This window comes from Dermacentor variabilis, unplaced genomic scaffold, assembly GCF_050947875.1.
Source record: "Dermacentor variabilis isolate Ectoservices unplaced genomic scaffold, ASM5094787v1 scaffold_13, whole genome shotgun sequence".
Classification (NCBI taxonomy): Eukaryota; Metazoa; Arthropoda; class Arachnida; order Ixodida; family Ixodidae; genus Dermacentor; species Dermacentor variabilis.
Window position 1 is genome coordinate 43,402,455 of NW_027460291.1, and position 16,923 is coordinate 43,419,377.

General features: G+C 42.0%; 1 long non-coding RNA gene across 1 annotated transcript; it reads right to left on the reverse strand.

Moving 5' to 3' along the window:
• Positions 1 to 3,020: 3,020 nt before the first annotated feature.
• Positions 3,021 to 16,211, reverse strand: LOC142566668 (uncharacterized). Its single transcript, XR_012825088.1, has 5 exons — positions 16,025 to 16,211; positions 15,185 to 15,275; positions 8,728 to 8,913; positions 6,755 to 6,916; positions 3,021 to 3,126 (listed from the first exon to the last, which is right to left on the reverse strand). It is a non-coding gene; the product is annotated as an uncharacterized LOC142566668 (long non-coding RNA).
• Positions 16,212 to 16,923: the final 712 nt, after the last annotated feature.

The window sequence follows — 16,923 nt, forward strand, 5'->3', positions numbered from 1 at the left end:
GCAATGAAGAGAATGAGTCGGCTGATTAAACTAAGGCTGTGTCATCTGCATACATTAAGGCTTTTTACAACATAAGTGCGTGCGGTAAACCGTATATGTATTGTGAAAAAAGCAGAGGCCCTGAAACGGAGCTTGTGCTACCTTGAATATGTCATCGGTAAAAGCGGATTGACGTTTATTAATTAATGCTTGTTTTGTTAAGATAGCTATGGATGAATGGAAGCTCGTTTCCGACAACCCAAAAATGTTTCGTTTTTTTTAACAGTACGGCGTGAGAGATTGTATCTAACGCCTTTATTTTAGCTAGAAAGATTGTCACGGCAATGTTCTGCGTGTAGCGCACTTAATGGACAGCTGAAGTGTTAAAACTGCGGTTCACGTAAATATATTTGCGACAAAGTCATGCTGCTGCGGGCAGATAATCCTATTGTTCACAAGAAATGAATTGAGCTGCAGTACAACAAAGTTTCCCGTATTGTGTTAACTTCCTACAAGCAGAAATTGGTCTATTGCTACTCGGATGGTTCGGTTAACCAGTGTTTTACACAAGGGCCGTTTTTGGGACTTTCAGTAAATGTGGGTAAGAAATAACGCTTAATGCATGGTTAAGCACGTCACAAAAGGACATGCATAAGACTGCAATACTGTTTTTCAAAATCCTAACCGAATACCGTAAAGTCCGGATGACTGATTTTCGGCCACTGTGCCCGCGATATATTTTATTTCATGAAGCATTACTTCACGAAAACAACTGCAGTATACAAAATGCATATATACGCCAACCACGTAGGTATTTTCCTAAACGAGTAAGAGCAGGCTACGTCACTTTTGAAACGCTTTCGACGCTTCGTGAACCCTGTTTGTGGGAACTGCAAGAACAAGCTGCTTACGTATGTTTCCACTAATTTTCGAGACGTAATGAATAAAGTCATACGCAATTTGAGGGGACGGCCAAAAATAAAAATACTCAGAGTTCGCAGACAGTGGCGCGACAAGATTCTCGTCTCAGAGGTGACGCGCGGGCTTCTCGGCATTGCCACTAGATGGCGCAGCGCGTCCATAAAGAAGCGCGAGAGAGCAGCCCTGTTGCCGAATGACACCTTGACGCGTTTCTCAGCGTTACCACGCACCGCCGCACCATGCATTTCGCAGGCCACTCCTAGGCTTCCCGGTAGCGGCGCTAGATGGCGCCGAGTGCTCTATAATGTATTGTTCCTGTATTGGCCTCGAGCTCCACCACTGGGAAAGCTGGCGCCACCATCGGCGTGACGTGCTAGGAGGGATCACGTGGACATAGCGGCCGCGTCGGCTGCTTCGGGCGCGCCGAAGAGAGTTGAAAACGAGTTTAAATTCCCTCGTACGCTGCGGTCCTCATTTAGTGGCGAAATTTTCCCGTTTCGAGTGTCTCCTTTACAACGCTTCCAAGCACTACAATAGGTAGTGGCTGTCTTTGAAGGAGCGCAACATGGTAGGCTACTGCTCGGTGCCGCAGGGCCGGACGCACGTAACGGAGGCCGATGCCAACCTTATTAACACGCACCCGCAGGACAAGCTGCGTGAAGCTTGGCTCGCGAAACATAAAACCGGCAAACAGTCATCGGCTACAACTCGGGTATGCAGCAAGCACAAACGCGAGGAAGGTTTCTGCTACGGCGCCCGGTCTGCGATATTCTGAAAACGCGCACTGAGACGCTCACTCGAGTCCGCTACCCGACTAATGTCATGACGGTTTGATCTATGAACTTGTCGATGCTATAGATACTGGCAAGTTCAGTGGAGTGGAAAGGCAGCGGTAAGAAGCACATTTAAAAAAAGCATGGCATATGGTCATGTTTGTGTTATGAATTAATGCACTGCATTACAAAAAAGGAGCAGCGGGAAATTGCACGCTGAGAACACCGACAAACATACAGTGCGACGCAACTCGAGAAATAATATTGAAAGGTCAAAGAATTTAGAAGAAAAAAAAAGATTGAATCGTCGCGACGGCACATCACAGTATCCGTAGGCGTCGAAGTCTCTACAATGAAATTATTTTTGCACAGCTCTGATAGCGCCCACAAAACAATGGTTGCTTGTATACTGTCAAATGCTCATATTCTGCGGCCTAAACCTCATGGCACGGTGCGAAAACGCGCACGCGGCGAAAGCGAAACAGTGCGCGGACAAGCAGGCAGACGCGCAGTCGGTCGCTGCGAATCTGCGCGATCACTGCATTGAGGCTTCGTTCTATTACGCTCCACTTAGTTATACAAACACTATACACTGTAAAAAAAATTTGCCTTACATGAAAGAAAATTTGCTGGTAATTTGTGACCGAACACTCTTCCGTAAATTAAGAACGGTCATTTCCGTAGAACGAACAACTGTAAAAGAGAGACCGTAATACAAGATACGAGTGCTTCTGTATCTAGAAAACGGAAGACTCTGTATTCTGAATCTGTACTATAACCGTTAAAGTACGGTGCTTCTCGTATTCAGAAAACGGAACACACTGTATGCTGAATCTGTACTATAACCATTAAAATACAGGTGCTTGCCGTATTCAGAAAACGAAAGACTCCGTATGCTAAATCTGTACTATATCCGTTAAAGTACAGGTGCTTCCCGTATTTCATCTTGCAGAGCATATCCATTGTTTGAAGGATGTGCCATCAGGGATAATATTGCCCAGGACGTGCAAGAGTCGACCGAATTTTATGGTGCGCTATTTGCTGGGGTTAGCCGTGCTAGCATCTGCGTTCGGAATGTGCATACGTGACCCACTGTTTTCAGCGGTCTTGAGCAGAAATGCAATTTGGTCAACGCTCGCACTTCCAGGGTACTTTTGTCCACGATAGTACATCTCCTTTAATGCAAATGTCATGAAGGCAGCTCATAGTGAAAGCAGCAGGTCACCATTGAGAAAATTGTCTTGCCAACACACTGACATGACTGCAGAGATAAAACACTTTGCACTTTGTGATATGAATGCACTGCATAGCATATATACAAAAAGGTGCAACATTTCAGTCCTCAAGTTCTTAGATCACAGAAGCAACTTTATTTTCTTCAATCACTCGTCTTGCACTTCTTCCTGGTGAAAGTTGTTCTTGACTCCAAACGCTTGCAAGGATAAACTTGCTGCTGTTAGGAGAAACAAATAGTATTCGTGAATATCCATCCTAAAGAAAGCGGCAAAAAAGTATAATCACAGAACATGAAAAAGCAGTAACTTCTGTGTTAGAAAAACATGTAAGTAGATCAACATTGTTGGAACAAGGGATGTTGCTGTAGCCAACATTTCGACATAGGTGCTTGTCATTAGGGTAGCAAATGTTTTTCTTGGCTGTGTTGTTTTGGATTGTGCATATCTCACTGGCCCCTAGCCTCATTGGGGGAGAAGTAACTGGTGCATATAATAGGTCAAGAGAAACCAAAGTGTTAAAATAAAGGAAGCAAGGGTGTGCTTAGCAGTGGTGATTGTGATGGAGCGGGTAAGAGCAATGCTGTCAGTACTTGCCAAGAGTAGGGGTGACCAAAACAGAAAACGATGTACACATGTAAGCAGTCATTAATCCAGTAGACCTAATCTTCCCAGAAGACAAAATAGGTATCAAGATAAACAGTTTGCACTTTTGGAAAAGGAAAACGAAGAATTAAGGAAAATAAATTTTGTATCAAGATGCATCTGGTTAAGATCACTGCAAATGGTAAATGAAGGCACATTATGAATATATATTTTGTTGAAAGCTGATGAAGAAAAGATATATTAACCAAATATTAAAAAATAGGGACATTAAAATTAAACTGGGTATGACCATAAAACAGTAAAGAACAGCCTGTGGAAAAAAATGGGATGGATAATATAACCAGGTGCAAGATTGCAAAACGTTGAGCGCTGTTTATATTCATGCTACTGTTGACGGCTTCAAGTTTCTGTCTTCCTGTGGAACCTTTTTCTTACTTGAACAAGGAAATGGGTCATTTTTTAAACAAGCCAGTTCAAATGCAGTTCAAAGCTTCAGCAGTGTTATAATGAAAGAAAATATTATGGTCAGTTCTCCTGGGTGTGCTTTCATGCACCAGTTATTTCCACCGGTGTAATTTCAAAATTTAATGGTCTAAATGGACCTTAGCTCCTGGCAAACCATTAGCTCGTCTTTTTTTCAACACAGATGCCTGCACATTATATGTGTTGGCAGGAGTGCTAGCGAACTACATTATACTTGTTGCCGCAACCAAAGAGAAACTTGGTAACAGTGATTGAAAAAAAAAAACAGCATTCCACAATACTGATTCAAGTCATCTGGAAAAGTTGCTTAAGTTAACGTACACCCCCTACCCGACAAGACACAATTATTCACCACACTGACTCTCATGGTGTCAACCATGCTATTACAACACTAGGCATCAAGTGAGGAGAATTAGAGGATAAGAGGGCACAATGCTTTTTGTTAGAACATCAAATGTGCTTTACATAAATGCTACATTCCAACTAACAAAGGAGCAACCGGTTTGTGAGATAGTGACCAATGCATACGAAAGCTAATGACATTCTGTGCAGCAGAATGTTGACGATGAGGTGTTATGCGCACAAGTGCACTCTTTCACACAAAATGACATCCTGCAATCAAACCTTGTGCCAACATTAGAGTTTGAAAAATACCATAGTGGAAAGCAATGAGTGCTAAATTTGTTGAAAATTACTAAAAATTATTCGATTATTCATTCTCCTTACTGTTCGTTAAAGATTCACAGATTGTTCCCTACGGGTGCTGTAAACAGGCACCCTGCTTTTACAGTGGTAGCAACAATGATCTGTGGCACAGACAAGAATGAATGCTCATGAAGTTTATGCAAGAGTATACCCTACAAATTACACCCCATTTCACATTCCAATATGGTAGAAGAGGAAGACGAAAAAAACTACTTTCTGGTGGTGGATGCATACCCCAGAATAGAAGAAACAAGTGTACCCGAACCATTGCTGCTGCCGATGCCTGTGCACTAGCAGTTACATATAATATGGCAGTTACAATTGTTTTTCCACAAGCACTGCAAGCTGCGGCCAGTTTACCAGTACAAAGCTGTAATAAATTTAGGGCAAGCTAAAGCTCTCTAGTGGATTTATCTCATATGACACAATTGGAATGCAATATTCTGCAAATAAGTGAAGCACGATGTGCCATTCCATACAATGAAACACCTTTGAAGAATCTTTGAACACCTTTGAAGAACCCTTTGGAGTGCCCCTTCTGCCACACAACAATAATCGTTATCTGCCTTGATGCGTTTCCTTTCTTGAAAACGCCACGCCCGCTACTTTGCTGTCGGGAATGCTATCATGCTGATAACGCGCATGCCGTTCGTTACTGGAAAGCACAGGGCTCGCAGCGTTAAAGAAAGGAAATGCATAAAGGCAGATGACAATTATCGTTGTGTGTAAGAAGGGGCACTTCAAAGGGTGTAACTCTGCCTAAGAGTGTGGGCCGTGACGAGGGAAAAGAGTGTGTTCTGTGTAAAGTAGTGCACCTGTATAACCTAAAACTTTGGAGAATGCATTTAGTATGAGCTGGGAAGGTTCCCAATTTTAATTGCACACAGTAAAAACTTCCATGCAGTTTTGCAAAACGCAAACCCCCTACCTTTTTGTTGTTCAAACGTAATGACACGTAGGGCCATAACATGTACATTATGGGTTTCGTTCCCAAACAATCAAAGTGAATAGCACCACCCTAAGTGTTATGTGCCTTCTTGTTAGTGTCGAATGCTGCGATCGGCAGAGAAACGGATTTCTGGAGCAATATAATGTATTAGGTACTGTGATCTCAGTTCTTTCACTGCTGTTTAAGCATTATCGGGTCTTAAAGTAAAAAAACGAGGAACAAATACATGCATATTTTACGTCACAACCCTCATAAGTATTTAGTAGTCTGGATTATAAAGGATTCCAGATTTACAACGCAGGACAGATTTTATTCCACTGAAAGAATGGCATCATGCCAATGATTCTGCATTTGGTGCTATATTTATTTGTATTTAGTTCAGTTGGAATGTGTGTGTATCGTCAGCGATATCGCTTGACATGTTTTAGATTGACTGTTTTCTAAATTTAGGCAAATTCGTATTCGCAAATAATCTTGAATGACACCAAGAACTTGCTTAGCAGGAGTATTTCTAACATTTGCAAGATATGAGGCTCTTGAATGCATATCTAAGCCTGGGGTACACGCGGCCCCCTAATCTCATCAGCAAGTTTCTGGAACTCATCTATGAGGTTTCTTATGATGAATGTAAAGTTGCTTGAACGGAAGAAATAGGGAATTTATAACAGGTGAATTATGCAGCATAAGAATGATGTCGGCAAGAAGCAAGCATCAAGAAGCACTGTCACTCAATATGCATAGACTATAAAATGCAAGAATTATTTGGGATGATTTAAAATTCTGGCATTGGAACGAAATGTCTTTTAATCTATATATAAACTCTGATTATTCACTCTACTACCACTACCTTCATTAGAAACATTCATAATCATTATCCTATCTATGCCACATCATCCTAGCTAATATTCAAGCCTTCATAAGCTGCTTTTTTTACTGCTAATTCTCTGTGGGAAAGAGGTGTCCGTATGAAGACCATATCATATGCTTATTACCCGTTTTTTTATAAATGATAAGGGAAAAACTTCACACCAAAAATGCATTGAGCTTGAGCAAGTTCTGCGTTTGATGCTGTTGATTCTTTTTTCCCTTTGCCATCATTGACCCACCTGGTTAGCTAAGTAGACAGAAAAGCTGCAGGAGAAAGGTGGGGGTGCCAAACCAGACTTGTGCCCCAGGGGACCTTTTCACGGTCACTGGAGGAACTGCCTGTGGCCTCGGCATCTTCCTTGAGGGCCATGGCCATGTCTAAGAAACCTTGTCTCCACAGGCTGCACAAAGAAAGATAATTTGCTGAGCTAAGTCTTTTTCTTAAAAGAATCCATTTAAGTTGTATTCGTGGCTTTGCACCACAAAACTGACACATGACTGGCCACTCAAGACACTTTATGTGTATTCGCAGGCTTATTCCTTGGAAAAACACTTTTATGTAGCACACAATGAGTAACAGTAACAAAAAAGTGTATCAGGAGGCTTTCATATTGCTCTACAACTTTTCATTGACACATTTCATTTAATTATTTGAGATATTTAATAACTAATTAAGAATTATGTAATTAGGCAGAATGCACAAAATAATCAGAGTATCTCCAAGCGATGGCAAACATTACCTTCATTTTGTCTAGTTACATCGCATTTACATATTTCTAAATCTTGGCGCATGATAGTTAAGACACCCTGTAGATCAAAAAACAATATTAAAATTTTCATAATCATCTCTTGCGTGTTATTGGTGGCTATGGTTGCTTCAAGTTATTCTTTCAGTACGGTAGAAGCAGTTTTGAAGTGAAATTGTTTTGCATCGAGGGCATGTAATCTAGACAATCAAGCAAAAGGTCAAGTTGTGTTTACTATTCAGATGTTTAACTAAGAAGCTGCAGGAAAAGGAAACAGGACACAACACCTAATACACAATGCAAAATTTGAAAATTTAAACTGAACAAGAAAGTTTTTGAAAACACAGAAAAAAAGCCAGCAGCTTACATCGAATACATCCTTGCTATGTACTCCAAGTGAAGTCGTTACCGCAAAGCTTGGGCACCATATGAACGTAACAATCAACAACTTCGAGCAGAATATTAACACCACTAAATGAACTGGCCTTTGAAGATTCTTGATCTGAAATCCTCAACGACTTGTTCTGGCGTTTAATCTATCAAGCTCAATCTGTATTCTCAAAAGCTGGCTCTCGGCCATAATTTCTCTAAACGCAACATCAGCTTAAATCTCAAGATATGGTTGACCTGTAAATAAAGTGGATAATGCATGGCAAACATCATGAACTCTCTTACATGTTAACCAGAGGGTTCACTCATGCAGCCATGAAATTGTGATGCAGACACGATATATTGATGTTGGTTTTGTGAAGTGTTTCATGCTTCCAAGGCTTCTTCAGTTGTGAAAGCTGTCTCCACTAGCTAAATAGGCGATGATAATAAAAAAAGAACTTCAAAATGCTCACAATACGTTGGCCATTTGCAAGTAAACAGCAGCCTTTTTGAGCGCCCAGGTTGCCTGGTGCAAATCTACTATGCCACAGTACTTGCGTTACCCAGTACCAGCCACTTTAAAATGCAATGTGTTCAGAGCCCTTTCCCTCTGTTTTTCTGCTTTGGAAACAGTTTAATATGTGTTCAGAAGGCGTCGAGAAAGGGGACAGAAAACACTGTGCACCACTGATTTCTAACATGTTTTGCTGGATGCAGCACACCGCACCAGATGCAGGTGAAGCCAGTGGAAATGTGATGTCATGCAGTCGCTTGTCCTGGAAGCAGGGCATATGGTGGACTAACTAGTGCGTGCGATCAGATAATATTGCTGCCGAAAAACTTTTCTTTGTGGTTTTTCACATTTTAGGAGGTGTCTACATGTCTGGTAAGCACTTTTATGACAATCTGAACCCGTATACGATAGTGTTCTCTTACATCAAGTTTTTTCTGATTAACCAGTGTTTCCATTGCACGCCACTTATGTTAACGACACTGTAGACACTACAATGGAAAAATTCTGGACACCTCGAAACACTGCTTGGGTAGTTTATGGCACATCAGGCAGGCATGTTAGGGGAAGAAATGCCACACACCCGTGCAACAAAGTGCTGCCGCAAAGTTGTGAAGCACCAACTTCCGGGACAAGGCCGGCTTCAGTCGAGGGCGCTCGATGTGCTGTTCATCCCCTGTAGTAGAGATCAGTGGCGTGGACCCTTTTATACTGGCTGTCTTTTCTGGTCGGAACCTTGGCAACAGCTTCCACCATACTTTTTTTGAACCTGCAACATGTGCAGAGAAAGTCACATCACTGTGCGTTGATTGTATGGCTTTATTGTTCTACACATTCTATCAAATCATTAAAAAATACAGTTCACACATTTTTACTACTGTATATAGACAGTCTAGTTGCTATACACGCGAAACATTACCATTCCTCTGACAGAATGCAACAATAGAAGCGTACACTGTAAAGCTACACTAAAATTTAAATTGATGTGACACCGTATGAGCATACAGTATGCTTACTGTATGCTCTAGCCCTGTGTCAAGTAAAAGTTAGTTGTCAATCATTTATGGTGTATTTCTACTTATTCTGGGTCATCAAAATGTACAATCAATGTTCCAAGTTTACACATTGTTGGCTTTTGATTGCCTATGTGATTCGTTTCCTACTTACGCATGCAGTAATTCCACTGTAATAAGGAAAAAGAGAATAGGAAATGCCGTGATAATCTTCCACATTTGATGAGGGCAGGAGCAATGGCCAATAGCATGTGGTTGAAGCTACATAAATACTCAGTTTTCACACAGCTTAATTATTCAGCAAGTAATAAAGAGCTATCCTGTGCACCTCTGCATGACCAATAAGATCCGACTACTTGACACTGCACTAAGGCTGCCGCTTGGTACTGTTCGGCAGTTCAGCTTTGGTTTTCTGATATACAGAACTGTTTAGGTACCAGTAGTTTACTTTGCGATAAAATGGAGCTTGGAGCACTGGTCGTTTGCACATAAATAATGCGACAGCAAATATAACACAAGGATAGGAATATGGGTCTCTCGGAAAAAGTACATACACATTATGATTCTAATGTGATGTGATGCCACAATGAAACAGAAAGCAACGCATAGAAGTGGACGGCGCTTCCATGCCACCAAGGTTATTGGACAGACAGTACTTAAGAAGTGCCCGCAACACAATGTGTTGGCGGGCTAGTTGGTGTGAATCCATAAATACTTTGTTAAGCGCAAAACAATGGACACAAGAAAGACGACCAGCACAAGACGCTACACTCAACTGACATCACTTTATTGTGTCGCTCCTTTATAAATAGTAGAATCTAGAAGAACATGCGCAGTGAGCACCATGTGCAGAGACCACCAACAACCAATCACAAGAGCGTACTCATGCGACGGGATCCAAAAAACCATACTAAGCACTGCACAAGGTTAAAGAAGGCACACTAATGCACTGTGACCCCAATGGCTGTATGAAGAAAGCTTCCAATAACTCTCGGGCGGTGGTATCACAGCACTTTTTCAAAATCGTAGTATCACGAAACATGGCTTTGCACTTCCATATTTTACAATGTTGAGCCAAATGGGAACCTGTGCCTGTTGGTATGGATCGATTAGGTTCGCAATGTTTCGTGATACTACGATTTAAAAAAAAATTACCGACGATTACGTTACTTCCTAATGCGAAATGTGAGCGCAGCAAATAAGCTGTTTCACCTTTTGGATAGATTGAGGCAAAGAAATCGAACAACACATGTATGCGCTATCACATAATTTTTTTTTTTATTTTTCACACGTATTCCTTTAACAAAGACTCCACTAACAGTTCTTGACAGTCACGAAGGAAGCTTTGTGGTCGGAGAAATAGACTGATATATGTTCGACTTGGTACACCAATGCTTGATTCTCAAAGACGAGATCTCGGTGGAGGGGTGTTTTTGTTAATTCACTCTTCTCTTAAATCATTTATGCTAGATCTTGATACCTACGATGCTGAATCAATTTGGTGCTCAGTCACCCTACCTGATAACTCCTCATACGCTGTTGGATCATTCTACAGACCACCGAACTCAAATTTAAAACTGTTGCAATCTTTGTTTGACATCGTTTCGGAGGCATCCCGGCAGCCTATTTTGCTTGCGGGTGATTTTAACTTACCTGACTTGGAATGGCTAGAAGGTGATTTGTATGCAAAGTTGACAGCCGTATTAACCTAGAAATGAAAAACATTGTAAACACCTTCGGACTGTTACAGTATGTCAATGCTCCAACTCGGAATAGTAACATTCTGGACCTTTTGTTCTGCAGTTCACCTACCCTTATTAGCTCGGTTTATATAATACCAGGAATAAGTGACCATCACGCCGTCATTGCAAACATTACAACAGATATTAACCGATCAACGTCACCCACTTCAAGGAGAGTTTTTTTCTTCGAAAAAGGTGATTATCCTAGTATCTCCCAGGAGCTCCTCGATTACTTGCCGGTTTTTGAATGTCTTGCTGAGGATTACGACATCCATGATTTATGGCAGGTATTTAAAGATAAACTGCTTGAGCTTACGGACAAGTATGTTCCAAGCATAGACTCCACCAGACTCAAGAAACGTAAGAAACCCTGGGTGAATTCGCGTATTCTCAGAATAATTAAAAAAAGAAAGAGAGCATTTAATAGATACAAAAAAACTAAAAGTATGAATCACATAAAAAAGTTATCTGAAGTAACACAGGAGTATAAGTTTACTATAAAAAATACGAAGGAAGAGTACTTTAAGACACTCAACGACAGAATGAAAACTAATCCTAAACATTTTTGGAGGTTTTTAAAAGGATGCGGATCAGATTTTGTAGGAATAAATGAAATTGTTTGTAATCAACAAATAATTACAGACGATATTGAAAAGGCAACGTGTTTGAATACATATTTTCAATCTGTCTTCCTACCTAAATGCAATCATAGCTCTACACCACAAGCAAGCAGATTTCCTTTAATGGAACAAGTTGAATTAAGCGTTAGAGGCATCGAGGCACTCCTAAAGGTCATAGATGAAACCAAAGCAAACGGTCCGGATGGTATATCTCCACGTATACTAAAGCGGTGTGCTGCACCTATCTCGATGTACCTTTATTTAATCTATGTGAAATCGCTATCCACAGGACTCTTACCTAATGATTGGAAAACCGCTCAAGTTGTACCTATTCATAAAGGGGGTTCGAAAAGAGATGTCGCAAATTACAGGCCTATCTCACTAACATCCATCTCGTGCAAGATCATTGAGCATATTATATATGCTGAGATAATGCGTCATATAACAAATAATAATATACTGATCAAAGAACAACATGGGTTTCGGAAAGGTCTATCTTGCACAACACAATTAATTGAATTTTATCATGAATTGGCACTTGATGTTGACGAGGGAGGACAAACGGATTGTGTCTTTTTAGACTTTCGCAAGGCTTTCGACACAGTGTCACATCCACTTCTTCTTATTAAACTTAAGATGTTAAATATTCACTCAAGCGTACTCGCTTGGATTGAAAATTATTTGTCTCAGCACCGACAATGTGTTGTTTTGAACGGCAAAAGCTCGGCATACGCTGATGTGACGTCAGGAGTCCCACAGGGCTCAGTCTTAGGGCCACTTTTGTTTTTACTTTATATAAATGATATCTCTGTTGGTATTTCTTCATGTATACGGTTGTTTGCCGACGATTGTGTTGTTTATAGGAAAATTAAGAGTGAACAAGATGCTGCCATGTTACAATCTGACTTAGAATGTATTAATACTTGGTGTTCCACTTGGAAGATGAATTTGAATTTAAAAAAGTGTGTTCATGTATCTTTTACAAGAAAGAAGAAACGGATTGTAAATCTTTACCAGATAAATAATACCCTGATAAAAAACGAACCTATATACAAGTATCTAGGTGTGACGCTATCATCCGACTGCTCATGGTCTGCTCATGTGGATGAAGTCATTGTAAAAGCTGGTAGGGCACTCAATTTTATTCAGAGGAACTTGAAATGTTCACAGCCGAACCTGAAGAAAACTGCTTACCTAACATGTGTTAGACCAATCTTGGAATACGCCTGTGCCGTCTGGGACCCCGCGCAAAAGAACTTGATTGATAAGCTGGAAAGAATTCAAAACCGAGCTGCTAGGTTCGTCCTGGGGCGGTATGGGCGGAGAGAAAGTTGTACTAAAATGAAACTTGAATTGAATTGGGAACTGCTTTCTTCTAGACGGAAAAAGTTGAGACTGAAGTTTTTATACCTCATATTTAATAATAAGACTGGAATTAGTAGTAAAAGCTACTTGAAAGAACCACATTATATTTCTAGGCGTAATGACCATTCACTTAAAATCCGCGAATACCGTGCCAGGTCGTTCTTGTTTGCGGATTCCTTTTTGTCAGAACTATTGTGGAGTGGAATCAGCTGTGTGAAGAGCAAGTGTGCTGTACGAATGAAGATTTGTTTTTTTCCCTGCTGTAACCCCCCTGCTATAACGCCTTCGGGCAATGCGGGGTAATTCTTGAATAAAGAATATACAAGTGCCTCGCGAGGTTGTCACAGCCGTGGGGGAAGCAGAGGCTAAGCGCCGCCGCCGAGAAGACCCTGCCGTTCGCGCCGCCGAAGCGGAGGCTCATCGCCGCCGTCGAGAGCAACCAGCAGTAAGCGAGGCTGAAGCAGAAGCTCATCGCCGCCGCCGAGAAGACCCTGCAGTTCGCGCCGCCGAAGCGGAGGCTCATCGCCGCCGTCGAGAGCAACCAGCAGTAAGCGGAAGCGGAGGGGGGCGGCGTGTACACCCAGCGGCAAACGATGGGGGCAGAAGCGCGCGCAGCAAGCGGACAACACGATAAAGGGAGGAGGGAAGAGATAGCAGCGACTGACTGATGCCGCTGACGGCGATAGTGAGTCAACCCCAGCTATCCGCCACACAAGAACAGGGGGGGGGGGACCCTTTCCTCCTCTTTCTGCATGGCGGCGACGGTGTTCTATGCAGTCACGTTATCTTGACTCTCTAGCGGCGTCAGCGGCATCCAGCGGTATCAGTCGGTCGCTGCTAGCGCTGGGGGGATGAAAGGGGGGCGGAGCTGGTTACGAGGCCGACGACGACGCCGACGACGACGCGAAACCCAAGAACGGACGCCAAAGAGCTGCGCTCTAAAAAGCCGTGATACCACCGCCAGAGAGTTATCGGAAGTTTTCTTCATACAGTCATTGGGGTCACAGTGCATTAGTGTGCCTTCTTTAACCTTGTACAGTGCTCAATATGTTTTTTTTTTGGATTCTGTCGCATGAGTGTGTTTTTTTGATCAGACGTTCGTGGTTCCTGCACATGGTGTTCACAGCGCATGTTCTTCTAGATTCTGCTGTCTACAAAGGAGGGACGCAATAAAGTGATGTCAGTTGAGAGTAGCGCCTTGTTCTGTCGTCTTTCTTGTGTCCGTTGTTTTGTGCTAAAAAAGCAATGATGTATTCCTTGTGTGTGTTTGAAGACGGCTCCACACGCAGTAGCGATTCCAGTATTGCTGCCCAGTGGTTTAGCTCGCCGCAGTTTGAAGTGCCACAAAACATAAGGAGAGAAACCTGCATTATAGTCTTGTTGCAAACAAGAATATAACGTGAAGTGCATTCTGAGGCCAGAAACTATAAAAAAAAATTTCATGATGCACCGCTGTGCAGGGTTTTATAGCAAAGTCAAATACATTTAGTGTAAATATCACACTATGATGGTGCACAATGGTGGTAATCTGTAATAAAATAAAAGGTGCCTTAATGTTACAACAAAAGCTGACATTACTTAATAATAGCCCTGTAAAATTTAGCATGCAGGGGCACCGCTAGGTTAAACAATAGTGATGTATTGTCTATGTACACAAGTATCACCCACGCATTTCTGCCATTGTCTAAATGGCATAAATGAATGGGTAATACTTGTATACATAGATATTACATCTCTATTGTTTAACCAAGTGGGTAAACTATGTCTGCCTGACACAAGATTAGAATTAAACCATAAATTATATATAGTCACCCTAACAGTAACACCTCATTTGTACTTCACAGTAAGTAGACGCCTGTTGATGCCAGGCTCCCCCAATGCTAAACTGTGCTGCATGCTCTACAGAGAAATTATAGTGGTATCACTCAACTCTGAAGCAATTCAGGACTGCAGCACTGTAGAAGACATCTACAAATGTCCTATTTCATGCATAACAGCCTGAATTGCTTGCACATCTTACCAAGTGCAAATTAAAATTTCTTCTTGTTTAGCATTTTTGCCTGCTAGACCACAATCCAATGTCATCAATATATTAACATATTACCTCAAAGAACCTAATTTGGCTTATAGATTAACACCTTTGCATACTGCCACAGCTGCACTCTGTCATATGCGTTGCAATCATAAAGGAGTGCTGGTCCACCAGCACTCCAATGTCACTAACAGTGATCACCTACACAGCTAAGTAAATGGTCATGATTCAGCTGGCAAACAGCTAAGAGAAAAAAAAATCCACTCACCTTGTGAGCTACAATACTGCAATAACTTGAGAGAGATGGACCCACTGCAGGCAGCAGACCTCTTCTCAGCTCCAGCACAACAGCTAATTGCCTTCCAGTAAAATAAAAGGATTGATTAGCAATGATAAGTTACCTTGTTTTTGCTGAATATCAATACAATCTGACTTTCATGCATACACACTCTCCGCTTTAGTAATACAACTGAATTATTCGTCAAATAAAAGAGTCTATGATGATACCATTCGCTTCTCTTGTATGTCCAAATTTTTTCGCACTGATACCCCGTTTACTGCTTGCTTACTGACGCGAATGCCTTGACTGCCCAGACATCATTCGAAGCCACAAGTCTTGCTGCACCGCAAAAAGTTGCACCGAGGAAACACAGCAGGGCAGCCAGAGCAAAGAACTTTTTTTCTGGTCACAATTAAAACGTGCACCCAAGCAAGAAAGTAACGATCACAGGTAGTGAGCGACTGCTATTGCCTCGAACGTTTATTTCCGTATTTTAACAGAAGTTCTTGTATCGGATACAGTATGCTCTCAAGCCAATACAAGCGTCATTGCAAGAGCTCAACTGAACGCAGTTTTATTCTACGCTTTTAACGCGAGTGAACAAAAGGTTAGAAGTACTTCACGGAATTTGCGATCGAGCCAATCGCGCTACGACTGGAACCGATCTGAAAAGATAGGGTGATCCCCTTCCCCATTCATGCGTCACTTTTGCCCTAAGACGTTGCATAGTGGTCTTTTGAAACACTATTTCTGTTCGCGACACCGGATTACCACACATCATTTTAACACCTACGTTATGCAAACCAAATAAAATTAATATGGGCTTACCTCATGAGCAAGTTACGAGCGCGCGTAGACTGTTGAACACCCGTTGAGAGCAAGCAGGCTATCTGTGTCCAAGCGCATACGTGCACCCAAACACAGGACAACTTCTTCGATGCCGCAGCGTGCAGAGTTTTGTACACGAAGTGAAAGACATCCAGCGCAAATATCTCCGCGCGATGAGGGCAAATGACGAGCGCAGAAGCGTACACAACACAGCGACAAATTCGGAACTTTGCCAATTCGAACGTGCCGAGACCCAAGCAGCGTAACCATCCATCGTTTCTGTTCTTCACTCCCGATGCGTCAATCTCTCGTCCTTGGGGTCTTGTTCCACTCTTGAGTACAAATCAAGAGATATTTACGGCGAATTAACAACATTTACAACACGACTCGAAAAATGCCGGCTGACTACACATGTGCACCTCCGTCCGCCACTTCTAACGGACGCGCAGCGCGTGCTGCTCCCTGGTGCCGCACTCTGAGCGCGGAGAACCGAACAGAATCGGTTTCGTTTTCGCATTTGTGCTCTAGTTACTGGAACTGCAATATAATTGCTTGACAATTAATTGAATTCTAAAAGAGGAGAATGCTTTCTCTCCGACAAGTTAGTGCGGTTTATACAAAGGGAGAGAGAATTCAAAAAGCAGAAAGGCAGGGAGGTCAACCAAAGCATTCGCTACTGGCGATAGCAAACCCCTGTGCTACAGTGAAGTGCAAAGCAGTGCACTGCGATGCGTCCATAAGCTCTAGTACAGTGATAACTTGGGCTGGTTGGTGCATGTAATGAACGGGTAAATAATGAGTTGCGTCATAACATTACCCATGCATAAAGCACATGGAACTAATGGTGTTGCATTCTAGGTCAAAAAGAAATAAAGCTTGAATCGTTACATCTCGACACT